Raw genomic sequence first — 16,063 nt, 5'->3', positions numbered from 1 at the left:
AGATCCAGTTTAAAAAAAAACTCCGGTCCGTGTTTTCCAACGCACCGATTTAAATAATACATTCCACTTTTCTGCTGCTCCGTAATTTCCGTTCCGCATTTTCCTGCACACCTTCAACACATCCACAGGTCTGTGGATTCTCACGCAGTTGCTTTTAGCTGCTGGCATTACACCACAGGCTCTTCTCACTCTTTACTGTGTCTCCCTCTCACAGACAGCGAGCGCACCTTCTTACACACGTCACACGTCACATACCGTATTTTCCGCACTATTAGCCGCACCTAAAAACCACAAATTTACTCAAAAGCTGACAGTGCGGCTTTTAACCCGGTGCGCTTTATATATGGATTAATATTACGATTCATTTTCATAAAGTTTCGTCCTCGCAACTTCGGTAAACAGCCGCCATCTTTTTTCCCGGTAGAACAGGAAGCGCTTCTTCTTCTACGCAAGCAACCGCCAAGGTAAGCACCCGCCCCCATAGAACAGGAAGCGCTTCTTCTTCTACTGTAAGCAACCACCTGCCCGCGTAGAAGAAGAAAAAGCGCGCGGATATACCGTACGTTTCATTTCCTTTGTGTGTTTACATCTGTAAAGACCACAAAATGGCTCCTACTAAGCGTCAGGGATCCGGTTCATGAAAAGACGCAATCTCTCCATCCGCACACGGATTACTATTTCACAGCAACTGATATTCCTGTGAACCGCACTGTGGATACAACGGGAGCACGTACGGTGAATATTCGCACCACAGGGAATGAGAAGTCATCCTTCACTGTGGTTCTAGCTTGCCATGCTAATGGCCAGAAACTTCCACCCATGGTGATATTCAAAAGGAAGACCTTGCCAAAAGAGACCTTTCCAGCCGGCGTCATCATAAAAGCTAACTCGAAGGGATGGATGAAGAAAAGATGAGCGAGTGGTTAAGGTAAGTTTAAGTTTACGCGAAGAGGCCGGGTGGCTTTTTTCACGCAGCTCTGTCCATGTTGATATACGTATGTTTGTGATTGCACATTTGCGTACATTTTGGGAGTGAACAGAGTTGTTAGAACGCTGGTTTTTAATATATTATTCAAGTTTGACTGACCTATCTGACTGTTTTTTTGACATTCCTTTAGCGCAGTTAGATGCGGCTTACAACACGGGGCGGCTTATAGGTGGACAAAGTTTTGAAATATGCCGTTCATTGAAGGCGCGGCTTTTAACCCAGGGCGCCTTATGGTGCGGAAAATACGGTACTTGTATAGCGCTTTTCTACCTTCAAGGTACTCAAAGCGCTTTGACACTACTTCCACATTTACCCATTCACACACACATTCACACACTGATGGAGGGAGCTGCCATGCAAGGCGCTAACCAGCACCCATCAGGAGCAAGGGTGAAGTGTCTTGCTCAGGACACAACGGACATGACGAGGTTGGTACTAGGTGGGAATTGAACCAGGGACCCTCGGGTCGCGCATGGCCACTCTTCCACTGCGCCACGCCGTCCCCACGACTGACCATTTCGTCGGCTTTCCCCACAGCCTCCTATTTTGAACAAATTTCGTCCAATTTCTTGCCACTTTCGCATCTTCGGGCCACTGGTGCAACTTGAATCCGTCCCTGTTCGTGTTGTTACACCCTCCGACAACACACCGACGAAAGTGAGAAAATGGCGGATTGCTTCCCGATGTAACGTCACGTTGTGACGTCATCGCTACGAGAGCGAATATTAGAAAGGCGTTTAAATCGCCAAAATTCACCCATTTAGAGTTCGGAAATCGGTTAAAAAAATATATGGTCTTTTTTCTGCAACATCAAGGTATATATTGACGCTTACATAGGTCTGGTGATAATGTTCCCCTTTAAAAGCAATACGACAAGCAGTTTGAACCTTACAGCAGCATGGGGGTGAAGGCGCACAATCTCCATTATCATCAGAGTTCCCAGTGAGTGTATACAAACACAGCGTCACTGCATACCCATACTGGAACGATGCTTGACCTCCAATTTGTTACGGATCTTGGACAAAATATACTCATAGGAAACAATGGAACCTAAAATAGTCTGTTCCTGGGTCAAACTGTTGCCATCATAACAAGATGGGTAAGACTTTTAGTAATTGTACTCAGACTAACCAGATACTTTCACAAATGTTACCAAAATTGTGTGTTTTAGGTGTATTTATTACTTTTGTAAATGTACTTTTACTTGCATAGCGAATGCTTCTTTTTATCTCTGTGTCTGTACTAGGGATGTCCCGATCCAATATTTGGATCGGATCGGCTGCCGATATTTGCCAAAAAATGCGTATCGGCAAGGCATGGGAAAATGCCGATCCAGATCCAGTTTTTAAAAAAAAAACTCCGGTCCGTGTTTTCCAACGCACCTATTTAAATAATACATTCCACTTTTCTGCTGCTCTGTAATTTTCGTTCCGCATTTTCCAGCACACCTTCAACACATCCACAATTCTCACGCAGTTGCTTTTAGCTGCTGGCATTACACGACAGGCTCTTCTCACTCTTTCCTGTGTCTCCCTCTCACAGACAGCGAGCGCACCTTCTTACACACGTCACACGTCACATACGTATACGTCCTCTCCCAGCAGAGAGCGAGGTAGCGGCATGGCTAACGTTAGCTGTGATGCTAGCGCAGCTGCTAAGGTGCGCGCCTGCTCAAGCGTCCTCTGCGCACGGCAAATCTATGCCACGCACAAAATCAAATAAAAAAATAAGCGCATAACAATTTTCGACACACGGACACGACAGAGACAACAGTTTTCGTCATCATTGTTCAAATATTGTGACGTCTGTCGAGACGCTTATCTCCATTCGGTGCCACACGTCCACACCATCAAAATGCAGAGGCAAAAATTTCCACATCAACACCGTATGAAAAAATTAGTGATTTTTTTAGTTGTGATTTCCTTCTCTGCATGAAAGTTTAAAAGTAGCATATATTAATGCAGTATGAAGAAGAATGTTTTAATGTAGACATGCAAGCCTTGAAAGAACATTTTGAAAATCAAGACTACATTTCCTGCAAATGGGTGCATTTCTACCCTATATTTTAACTTTAGATTTATTCTCATATCAAACTCTTTTGGCTGTCTTTTTGACACTTACATCCGGCGCCCCCCTCCACACCCTGGATTATAAATAATGTAAATAATTCAATGTGATTATCTTGTGTGATGACTGTATTATGATGATAGTATATATCTGATAGTATATATCTGTATCATGAATCACCCCGTCTTAAACAAGTGGAAAAACTTATTGGGGTGTTACCATTTAGTGGTCAATTGTACGGAATATGTACTTCACTGTGCAACCTACTAATAAAAGTCTCAATCAATCAATCAAAACACATAGAATCATCATACTGCTGTGATTATATGCATCAAGTGTTCATTCAAGGCTAAGGCAAAATATCGAGATATATATTGTGTATCGCAATATGGCCTTAAAATATCGCAATATTGAAAAAAGGCCATATCGCCCAGCCCTAGTTCAATGATGCCATTTCTGTTTGTCATGTATAATTTTGTCTATTTTGTGTTTATCCTTGAATAAACAGGTCAGTTTCTTGTTACCAACCATTGCGTATTATTCAAACTCCCCTAATTCAGCTGGCTAGTTGTTATCAAGAGTACTAAAACCCTTTTCAACATGATTCTGACAACTAAGTAGGCTAAATAACTTTAAACTTTAATACATGCTCGGATAGGCCAGTATCGGTCAGTATCGGTATCGGTCAGTATCGGTATCGGGTCGGAAATGCAAAAACAATATCGGTATCGGATCGGAAGTGCAAAAACCTGGATCGGGACATCCCTAGTCTGTACCCAGCCTCTCGCCTAACGACAACCGGTATATGTTCTAGCTCACCCGTGACCCTAATGAGGACAAGTGGTATAGAAAATGGATATACTGTGGGGCGGGGCATTAAAACGATATCCATATATATCGCAATAGACACGTAACTAATATCAATAAAAAATGTGTTCAGTATAAATCTTTTTCTTATAGTCAGAAGAAACAGGAAGTGGCAAATCAAGGTTGGTTGCATGAACAAAGGCACTCGCTAACCAAGTGATCACTGATCAGTGGGGGGACACTAACAGCCAATCGGGTAACAGTATCAACTATCTTTTTGGTTGCGCTGTCTTGTTGTCCCGCCGTTGATTCTCAGCATGAAGTGAGGAGAGAAACTAAAAATGAGTGCTGCAGAGGTCAAATACATTGTCGATAAAACAGGAAAAGTCACTACAGTATGGCAGATTTATTTTAATTATCTATTTATTTATTATTTAAATCGGACTAAGCTTAGTCAGACCAAGGCGCTTGTAATCAGTAATACCACACCAACTTAACCTGCAGAAAACAGTTCTTCTCAGGTTTCTCTATGTTTACGTTTTCACACTTTGCACTATTTTGTTACACTTTATTAAGCATTTCTTACATATTTCTTATTTTTACACCTTCATTTCAAGAGGTTATTGTTAACTTTCCTTTCTGCCTTGATAGCTGATGGGATTATAATCAGAGGAAGGTGACATTTTTAATAAAAGTGTTTACATTTAATATATTTTGATTCTGGTCCTTACCAGAGGTGGGTAGTAACGCGCTACATTTACTCCGTTACATCTACTTGAGTAACTTTTGGGATAAATTGTACTTCTAAGAGTAGTTTTAATGCAACATACTTTTACTTTTACTTGAGTATATTTATAGAGAAGAAACGCTACTTTTACTCCGCTACTTTTATCTACATTCAGCTCGCTACTCGCTACTAATTTTTATCGATCTGTTAATGCACGCTTTGTTTGTTTTGGTCTGTCAGACAGACCTTCATAGTGCCTGCGTTTCAACAAATACAGTCACTGGTGACGTTCACTCCGTTCCACCAATCAGATGCAGTCACTGGTGACGTTGGACCAATCAAACAGAGCCAGGCGGTCACATGACCCGACTTAAACAAGTTGAAAAACTTATTGGGGTGTTACCATTTAGTGGTCAATTGTACGGAATATGTACTGTACTGTGCAATCTACTAATAAAAGTTCCAATCAATCAATCAAAATTGTGAGGGAAAAAAGACCCTTTTTTATTTCAACCGTACATCCCGTCAAAAGCCTAAAGACTGACTGCACAGTTCCTGTCTTCACAATAAAAGTGCCGCTCCATCGCGCATGCGCTTTCAAAATAAGAGTCTCCGAAAGCCAGCGCAAACAAGCTAGCAAGCTACGGAGTTTGCCGCCAATGTATTTCTTGTAAAGTGTATAAAAATGAATATGGAAGCTGGACAAATTAGATGCCAAAAACCAAACACTTTCATGTGGTATTAGACAGAAAGGAGGAACTTTTTTTCTCCTCCATTTGAAAACGTGGACGTTATCATCATTACTGTCTGATTACAATCAATGCAAGTCATCAGAATCAGGTAATACACCAACTTATATTCTTGTCTTCATGAAAGAAAGGAATCTATATGTGTTAAACATGCATGTATATTCATTAAAACACCTTTAACATGTAAACAAAAACGGCAAAATAAATAAATATAAATTATATACTGTATATATCAATGTATATATATATATATATATATATGTATATGTATATATATACATATATATATATATATATATATATATATATATATATATATATATATATATATATATATATATATATATATGATATGTGTGTGTATGTTACTCATCAGTTACTCAGTACTTGAGTAGTTTTTTCACAACATACTTTTTACTTTTACTCAAGTAAATATTTGGGTGACTACTCCTTACTTTTACTTGAGTAATAAATCTCTAAAGTAACAGTACTCTTACTTGAGTACAATTTCTGGCTACTCTACCCACCTCTGGTCCTTACTTTAGTCATAAAAAATGTGGTGTAATGATTAGTTTTAACAACGATTCAATTTGATTAAGAATTTATGGTCACAGATACAATTCAGGGATGATATCATTTTATTAGAAAGATACGATCCGAAACGATGCAGTGAGTTAAAATCGATTCAGTAACTTTTTCAATTCAAGCAGTGTGCGTGTGAAATAAATAGTGAACACTGCAGGTGAAGTATCCTATATTTCTGTTATTTCTTGTAAAGGAATGATGTATAAATTAATTATGGATACAAACAAGCAAGTAAACAATTATTGGCCAATACAATCACATCTTATTTGAATAAAGTGCAATTTAGGTCAGAGGTGTCCAAAGTGCGGCCCGGGGGCCATTTGCGGCCCGCAGCTCGATTTTTATTGACAAACTAAACAGGTCCCAAATTAAAACAAAAAGCTATAAAAAATATTAAACGGGACCAAATCCCCCAAAAATGGGACCTGAAAACCAAAATGGCAGACAACCTGAGCGTCTTACTGTATAAGGTCTTTGATGATTTCCGTGTGTCCTGTCATGATGTCTTGTGAAACATGATGTTTTTGAGTGTACTAAAGCCCTCAAAGGCGTTTCAGTTGATAATAGCAATATTAGTAAATACAAGCTTACAAATGTTTGCTTTAGTATGGTTTCTTTAGAAGGACAAACATGCCACAAACCTTCCTAACTGTTAGAAATCCCACCGTTTATATTAAACATGCTTTACTGATGAGAGTATTTGGCGAGCGCCGTTTTGTCCTAATTTCAGCTGTCTTTGAACTGGCCGTAGTTTGATTACAAGTACAACTATCTACGACACTGCCACAAAAAGACGTGTTTTATGCCACTTCTTCTTTGTCTCATTTTGTCCACCAAACTTTTTATGCTGTGCATGAATGCACAAAGGTGAGCTTTGGTGATGTTATTGGCTTGTGTGGAGTGCTAATCAGGCATTTTTGGTCACTGCATGATTGCAAGCTAATCGATGCTAACGTGCTATCTAGACTAGCTGTACATGTACATGTTGCATCATTATGCCACGTCTGTACACTCTTAGAAATAAAAGTGCTAAGTAGAACCATATAAAGTTCTTCGGCTCGTCCTCATAGGAGAACCCTTTTTGGCTCCAGGTAGAACCTTTTTATAAAGGTTCCACCTGTAACCCTTTCGGAGGGTTCTACCTAGAACTGTGTGTGTAAGGTTCCACCCAGAACCCCCCATGAGAGGTTCTACAAAGAACCCACGCAGGGAGTTCCACTAAGAACCCTTTCATGTTTCAAGGGTTTCATCTAGAACCCACACAGGGAATTCCACTAAGAACCCTTTCGTATTTCAAGGGTTTCATCTAGAACCCACACAGGGAGTTCCACTAAGAACCCTTTCGTTTGTCAAGGGTTTCATCTAGAACCCATGCAGGGAGTTCCACTAAGAACCCTTTCAGGTTTCAAGGGTTTCATCTAGAACCCACACAGGGAGTTCCACAAAGAACTCTTTCATGTTTCAAGGGTTTCATCTAGACCTGACACAGGGGGTTCTAAAAACATCCCTTTTCAAAGGTTTTCACCGATAACCGTCTTGTCTTCTGAGGGTTCTATAAAGAACCATATTGTATTCTACAGATCAGTTTAGTTCATATTATATTGTGGTCATTTATCATGTTGACATTGAACAAACATTCAAAACATTTTAATGAGAAAAACATTTATTTAAAGATAGTCACCATTATTGGCAAATGTTATCAGGAAGTATGTCCCTGGTGACACAGGATCTTACCCATGCTTTCAACAATCCCTGAAGAACTCTTTCTTCCAAAAACGGTTCTCTGGATCAAAATAGTTCTTACTGGAACCCTTAGTGTTAGTGAGAACCCTTTTAAAACCAATTATTCAGAAAAGGGGTTTTAAAGGGTTCTCTGGATCAAAATGGTTCTTACTGGAACCATTAGCGTTACCAAGAACCCTTGAAAAACCCTTTCTTCGGGAAAGGGTTTTTCAGAAGCAAATGGTTCCAGTTAGAACCTCAGCCCTTGTAGAAGAACCCTTTTAGAACCCTTATTTCTAAGAGTGTAGGTATATTTGAGCTTGTTTATTTTCCTTTACTCATGTCCTCTGTCTATTTAATTTATATTTGCATGTCTCATGACACATGATCTGCATCTAATATTTGCTACATTTCTGATAGTTGTGTGTGTGCCATGTTGTTCCAGACCACAGCAAATGTCACCCAACTTGCAAAGATTGTAATAAATCCATAAGAAGACAGCCTGCCGTTTCCTTTAACTTGGACACACACATATATACCTTTGGCCATTCTAAGCCAGGAGTACTCTCACCCTCTGAGAAGCCTTTGTTTTACTAATGTTTTCCAATGTTGTAAAAATGTGTAGATTACTGCCAACATTTCTGTCAAAGAAGATGTGACACACACAGTCATTTTGATAGTAGGCTAATATAGACACTTACGTCATGTGTTGCCTTCGTTATAACACTTACCGTATTTTCCGGACTATTAGCCGCACCTAAAAACCACAAATTTACTCAAAAGCTGACAGTGCGGCTTATAACCCGGTGCGCTTTATATATGGATTAATATTACGATTCATTTTCATAAAGTTTCGATCTCGCAACTTCGGTAAACAGCCGCCATCTTTTTTCCCGGTAGAACAGGAAGCGCTTCTTCTTCTACGCAAGCAACCGCCAAGGTAAGCACCCGCCCCCATAGAACAGGAAGCGCTTCTTCTTCTACTGTAAGCAACCACCCGCCCGCGTAGAAGCAGAAAAAGCGTGCGGATATACCGTACGTTTCATTTCCTTTGTGTGTTTACATCTGTAAAGACCACAAAATGGCTCCTACTAAGCGTCAGGGATCCGGTACATGAAAAGACGCAATCTCTCCATCCGCACACGGATTACTATTTCACAGCAACTGATATTCCTGTGAACCGCACTGTGGATACAACGGGAGCACGTACGGTGAATATTCGCACCACAGGGAATGAGAAGTCATCCTTCACTGTGGTTCTAACTTGCCATGCTAATGGCCAGAAACTTCCACCCATGGTGATATTCAAAAGGAAGACCTTGCCAAAAGAGACCTTTCCAGCCGGCGTCATCATAAAAGCTAACTCGAAGGGATGGATGAAGAAAAGATGAGCGAGTGGTTAAGGTAAGTTTAAGTTTACGCGAAGAGGCCGGGTGGCTTTTTTCACGCAGCTCTGTCCATGTTGATATACGTATGTTTGTGATTGCACATTTGCGTACATTTTGGGAGTGAACAGAGTTGTTAGAACGCTGGTTTTTAATATATTATTAAAGTTTGACTGACCTATCTGACTGTTTTTTTGACATTCCTTTAGCGCAGTTAGATGCGGCTTACAACACCGGGCGGCTTATAGGTGGACAAAGTTTTGAAATATGCCGTTCATTGAAGGCGCGGCTTTTAACCCAGGGCACCTTATGGTGCGGAAAATACGGTATATAAGGCTTTTATTTGTTGGAGGCTTCAGACAGGATTTTTTTTTGTTCCAATATGGCTCTTTCAACATTTTGGGTTGCCGACCCCTGAATGCCAAAGAATCAATTTTTATATATTGTAATGACGTTACTCGAGCCGTTACCAAAGGTTTAAAAGCCTTTAATGGAAGTTGTTACAATTGGACGACTGCAGGCCTTAGTCGACCCCAAAATAAACATTTAGGATACAAACAGAAGTGTCTTACTTCAGCATTACAATCACACAACAGGCGTGGGAACCAAATGTTCCCCACATTCTCCACTTATGTCCAGCCTCACTCAGCCCATCAACTCGCAGAACTCTAGTAAACAAAGACCAACACTGGCAGAGAAAGCTGCACGTAACAATGATGCCTTCAAAGCCATGGAAAACTACAAAATAAATCAAATAAACTACATGTGAAACATAACATAGTTTGTTACAATATAAATACAATTAAAAAATGTAAAAACATAAAATACTATCCAAAATAATGCTAAAATATTAAATATACTTGGTAAATAATATCCTGGCTTTGTTTTAATACTATGCTAATGTATTGTCATATTGGTCTTTATGGTGGTACCTTGGGAGCTTAGTGTTTTCTGAGGTGGGGATGGGAGAGTGGCCGTGCCAGCAACCTGAGGGTTCCTGGTTCGATCCCCCACCTTCTACCAACCTCCATACGTCCATTGTGTCCTTGAGCAAGACACTTCACCCTTGCTCCTGATGGGTGGTGGTTAGCACTTTGCATGGCAGCTCCCTCCATCAGTGTGTGAATGTGTGTGTGAATGTGGAAATAGTGTCAAAGCGCTTTGAGTACCTTGAAGGTAGAAAAGCGCTATACAAGTATAACTCATTTACTTGGTGAAATACATTTGAGAACCACTGATCTAAGGAATATAAATCAATATATTGATTAATCGTTACACCATTAATAATTATCAATATACTGTATATTAAACAGTTGTTAGCCCTATACTGTATGTACAACCTTATTTGATGAAATTATTCATGAGTTTAACTTACTTAACAGTCATACAGGTGTAAAAAAAAAAAGGTGTGCGTCAGTAGCAATGTGAAAACAACAAACAAGTGTGTAGTCAGAATATTTCTTATTGCCAAGAGCTCAAACCACACGTAAATGTTTGTATGCGGAGTAAAACTATGGAACAAACTGGACTTTCAACACAAGCAATGCCAAGCTATTAATCGATTTAAACTATTATACAAACATGGGGTCTGGTTCAAATATAGACATGAGGGTCTTTAATTTGACCTGCTGTTTAACTCTGTCTCAAAGTGTTAACATGTGCTCAATGTTTCCTTACCATTATTGCTATGTTGTCTATTAACTATTATTGCTATGTTGTCTATTACCATTGTTGCTATGTTGTCTATTACCATTGTTGCTATGTTGTCTATTACCATTATTGCTATGTTGTCTATTACCATTGTTGCTATGTTGTCTATTACCATTATTGCTATGTTGTCTATTACCATTGTTGCTATGTTGTCTATTACCATTGTTGCTATGTTGTCTATTACCATTATTGCTATGTTGTCTATTACCATTATTGATATGTTGTCTATTACCATTATTGCTATGTTGTCTATTACCATTATGGCTATGTTGTCTATTACCATTATTGCTATGTTGTATATTACCATTATTGCTATGTTGTCTATTACCATTATTGCTATGTTGTCTATTACCATTATTGCTATGTTGTCTATTACCATTATTGCTATGTTGTCTATTACCATTATTGCTATGTTGTCTATTGCCATTATTGCTATGTTGTCTATTACCATTATTGCTATGTTGTCTATTACCATTATTGCTATGTTGTCTATTACCATTATTGCTATGTTGTCTATTACCATTATTGCTATGTTGTCTATTACCATTGTTGCTATGTTGTCTATTACCATTGTTGCTATGTTGTCTATTACCATTGTTGCTATGTTGTCTATTACCATTGTTGCTATGTTGTCTATTACCATTGTTGCTATGTTGTCTATTACCATTGTTGCTATGTTGTCTATTACCATTGTTGCTATGTTGTCTATTACCATTGTTGCTATGTTGTCTATTACCATTGTTGCTATGTTGTCTATTACCATTGTTGCTATGTTGTCTATTACCATTGTTGCTATGTTGTCTATTACCATTGTTGCTATGTTGTCTATTACCATTGTTGCTATGTTGTCTATTACCATTATGGCTATGTTGTCTATTACCATTGTTGCTATGTTGTCTATAACCATTATTGCTATGTTGTCTATTAACCATTATTGCTATGTTGTCTATTACCATTATTGCTATGTTGTCTATTACCATTATTGCTATGTTGTCTATTAACCATTATTGCTATGTTGTCTATTAACCATTATTGCTATGTTGTCTGTTACCATTATTGCTATGTTGTCTGTTACCATTGTTGCTATGTTGTCTATTACCATTGTTGCTATGTTGTCTATTACCATTGTTGGTATGTTGTCTATTACTATTGTTGGTATTTTGCCTATTATCATTGTTGGTATTTTACCTATTACCATTGTTGCTATGTTGTCTATTACCATTGTTGGTATTTTATTGTTGCTATGTTGTCTATTACCATTGTTGGTATTTTGCCTATTACCATTGTTGCTATGTTGTCTATTACCATTGTTGGTATTTTGCCTATTACCATTGTTGCTATGTTGTCTATTACCATTGTTGGTATTTTGCCTATTATCATTGTTGGTATGTTCACTCTTCCTACATTGTTGATACAAATGACTGTTACAGTGTAATAATTATTGTTACCTGTGGTAATGCCACCATGATACAACATTTGTATTATAACCCTTAATCAAAGTAACAGTGAAACTCAATGTAATAATCACTGGGGGTGGGATTAAATCAATGATTTTCTTCCCACTCCCTTTCAGGCAAAACCGGACAATCATGCTTACATACTGTACATTACCTTTTGCATTATATTAATTTTTATTATTACATGTTGTCTACCTTGTACTTTTTTATGTCATTGCCTGAAATAAATGAATAAATGAAAAGGAAAAAAAAGCAGTAATTATTTCATATATGAAGGAAGTGTACAGCGAACCTGCTCAGTGGCCTTGTGGTTAGAGAGTCATACCAAAGACTATAAAAATGGGAGCTATTACCTCCCTGCTTGGCACTCAGCATCAAAGGTTGGAATTGGGGGTTAAATCACCAAAAATGATTCTTGGGCGCGGCCACCGCTGCTGCTCACCGCTCCCCTCACCTCCCAGGGGGTGGAACACGGGGATGGGTCAAATGCAGAGGGTAATTTCCCCACACCTAGTGTGTGTGTGTGTGTGTGTGTGACCATAGACATCTTAGAAGGGTACGCAGCATGGAGTGCTACTGCCTACTGGCGCTGACGAGACGCGGGGCCGCCATCTTGGAGTGGTGATCCGCTCCACTCAGTGCAATTCATTTGGCAGGAGCAATGAACTGTCAGCGCATTTAATTCATCTTACCTCACTGAATACCACTGATTTCCACAGGCTTTTTTCTCATACGTGTAGCTATGATAAAGGACATGTTTTATTATTCATAGTTTGCTTAACAGTAATAGAATATTCTTATATGCTATAAGTGACCAGACGTCCCAGATCAAAACTGGGAATATAATCCCAGAGAAGGGTCAGCTATTTTTAAATTAAATAAACAATATGATTAGGTTATATAAACATGCGTATATCCTACATAAACAATGTATGAATACATTAGATATCTATATATCTTAGGGACTGCATCTCTGTTGCTGCAGCAGCAGAGAGTTTATTCTGTCTTGACACTTTGTATTGATATTTTGTATTACATTCTTCCCTTAAATGATCATGTTTACAGTGATTGTTTTACATGTATTTTTTAATGTATGTCACTTTGGATAAAAGCGTCTGCCAAATACTTCAACATAAACATATATAAACACCTGAAAGTCTTTATATCAGCTAAAACCACCAATCTGGCTTTTACAATCTTTATGTTCATCATTTATTTCAACTTTATGTTATTAAAGTATGACATGTTTATATTTAATTAATTTCATTGACAAGCAATTCTATTATGGTCATACTCTTGTTTGCTAGCGCAGTGTTTTTCAACCTTTTTTGAGGCAAGGCACATTTTTTTCATTAAAAAAATCCGGAGGCACACCACCAGCAGAAACGGTTAAAAAATGTAACTCCACCAGGTCGCCGTGCCTTATTTTGAGTTTGTTGGTGTCTTCCTGTGTGTAGTGCTTTAGTTCTTGTCTTGCGCTGTTATTTTGGTGGCCCTTCCTGTTTTGTTAGTGTTTTCCTGTAGCAGCTTCATGTCTTCCTTTGAGCGCTATTACGCGCACCTGCTTTGTGTTAGCAAACAAGGCTATTTACGTTGTTGCTATCCTTCTTTGTGAGGACATTGTTGATTGTCATGTCATTCTTTGTGGACGTCGTAAGTTTTTGCTGTCGTCCAACATTCTGTCTCGGTTTACTTTGTAGCCAGTTCAGTTTGACTTTAGTTTTGCATAGCCTTTTCTTTTCGTTCATTTTGGGTTTAAGCATTGCATACCTTTTTTACCTGCACGCCGCCTCCCGCTGTGGTCTGCATATTGGGATCACAACAAACCATCATCGTCTCACCCGACACATTCCGACATTTACAAAGAAATGAACTACCTGCTGCCACCTACTGACATGGAGTATTACGTGGTTACCCTGCCGAGTTCTACACAGCCCAGACACTAAGCAATGGCACATTATTGGCAGATTATAATTATTGATTCCATCTTCTTCCACTTATCCGAGGTCGGGCAGCAGCCTAAGCAGGGAAGCCCAGACTTCCCTCTCCCCAGCCACTTCGTCCAGCTCTTCCCGGGGGATCCCAAGGCGTTCCCAGGCCAGCCAAGAGACAGTCTTCCCAACGTGTCCTGGGTCTTCCCCGTGGCCTCCTACCGGTCGGACGTGCCCTAAACACCTCCCTAGGGAGGCGTTCGGGTGGCATCCTGACCAGATGCCCGAACCACCTCATCTGGCTCCTCTCCATGTGGAGGAGCAGCGGCTTTACTTTGAGTTCCTCCCGGATGACAGAGCTTCTCACCCTATCTCTAAGGGAGAGCCCCGCCACCCGGCAGAGGAAACTCATTTTGGCCGCTTGTACCCGTGATCTTGTCCTTTCGGTCATAACCCAAAGCTCATGACCTTAGGTGAGGATGAGAACGTAGATCGACCGGTAAATTGAGAGCTTTGCCTTCCGGCTCAGCTCCTTCTTCACCACAACGGATCGATACAGCGTCCGCATTACTGAAGACGCCGCACCGATCTCACGATCCACTCTTCCCTCCCTTGTGAACAAGACTCCAAAGTACTGGCCCCACTATGGACTGGACTCTTACTATTATGTTGGATCCACTATGGACTGGACTCTCACAATATTATGTCAGACCCACTCGACATCCATTGCATTCGGTCTCCCCTGGTGGGGGGGGTTACCCACATATGCGGTCCTCTCCAAGGTTTCTCATAGTCATTCACATCGACGTCCCACTGGGGTGAGTTTTTCCTTGCCCTTATGTGGGCTTTGTACCGAGGATGTCGTTGTGGCTTGTGCAGCCCTTTGAGACACTTGTGATTTAGGGCTATATAAATAAACATTGATTGATTGATTGACTTGAACTCCTCCACTTGGGTCAGGGTCTCCTCCGCAACCCGGAGATGGCACTACACCCTTTTCCGGGCGAGAGTCATAATTATTGATTTGCAACAAATATTTTTGGGATAAATTAGGTGAAGTTGCATAATTTCCACACAGTGGTTGAAAAACACTGTGCTAGCGGCTACGATTTCAGTACTATTGAAGATATTTGCTATTTCTCAACTCTGAGGTAATATTATTTTCACAAAAAACTACTAATAGTGCGTTAATGTTAAATCTTACTTGAGAAAAGTAATCCCGTGATTCCTACTTTCAACAGTCGGCTCATTTGAGCAAGAAAACGCTGAACACCAGCCCGGCATCTTTGTTTTCTACCTGTCAACTGTCAGTTTAGGCTGCTCGCCGGCTCCTCATCACCACTTCAAGATGGCGGCCCAATTTCTCGCGTCATAGCAGCCAATGCTGCGTCTACTTAGAAGATGTGTATGTGTGTGACTATTAGCGGTACTTTGACTTTAACATGAGGCAAAGTTTCAAACAGAAGCACACACAAGCATGTAAAGTTGTAGTATTCCCTGCATAAAAGTCAGTAAAGAGGCATCAACACAGGTGTGAAGAGCGGGCTGTTAGCATTAGCTTAGCCGGCTAATGCTAGGCCCGCTGGAGTGTTAGTGTGTTTACCTCGGAGATAAAAGGATGCACGGGAACAGCGGGCCTCTCCGGTAGCTCCCGGTGGTCGTCAAAGCCGGGTCCTCGTCAGCTTACAGGCGCCAACGCCGGAGACTCTCCCCCGCCTTTCCGTGGCTGCTTCCCCCGTGTGTGCTGCAGGGCGACACGTTAGCAGCACCGGCTAACTAGCATCGCTCCGTGTGTCGGCTAGCTAGCATTAGCCGCTCCGGTCAAAGCAGTCCGCTACCACCGCCGGGAAGATGTCGATGATGTCCCTTTACGTCACCCGCTTTAACGGCCTCCGTTGGTGACGAGAAGGGGGTGCGTCTAATGGCAGAAAAGGG

At 40.3% G+C, this 16,063-nt stretch overlaps 1 protein-coding gene across 2 annotated transcripts in view; it reads right to left on the bottom strand.

Annotated features, from left to right (window-relative positions):
* The window catches only part of fbxw7 (F-box and WD repeat domain containing 7), a 346,930-nt gene that overhangs the window by 330,762 nt on the left and 105 nt on the right, over positions 1-16,063 (bottom strand). For both annotated transcript variants that reach the window (XM_061923037.2, XM_061923038.2), the window contains exon 1: positions 15,732-16,063. This exon is cut by the window's right edge and continues 105 nt beyond it. The gene's annotated coding sequence lies outside the window, so the exon portion shown is untranslated. The remainder of the gene's footprint in view (positions 1-15,731) is intronic.

The sequence above is a fragment of the Nerophis lumbriciformis genome, linkage group LG27, assembly GCF_033978685.3.
Source record: "Nerophis lumbriciformis linkage group LG27, RoL_Nlum_v2.1, whole genome shotgun sequence".
In the NCBI taxonomy this organism is placed as follows: Eukaryota; Metazoa; Chordata; class Actinopteri; order Syngnathiformes; family Syngnathidae; genus Nerophis; species Nerophis lumbriciformis.
This window is presented reverse-complemented; position numbering and strand designations above follow the sequence as displayed.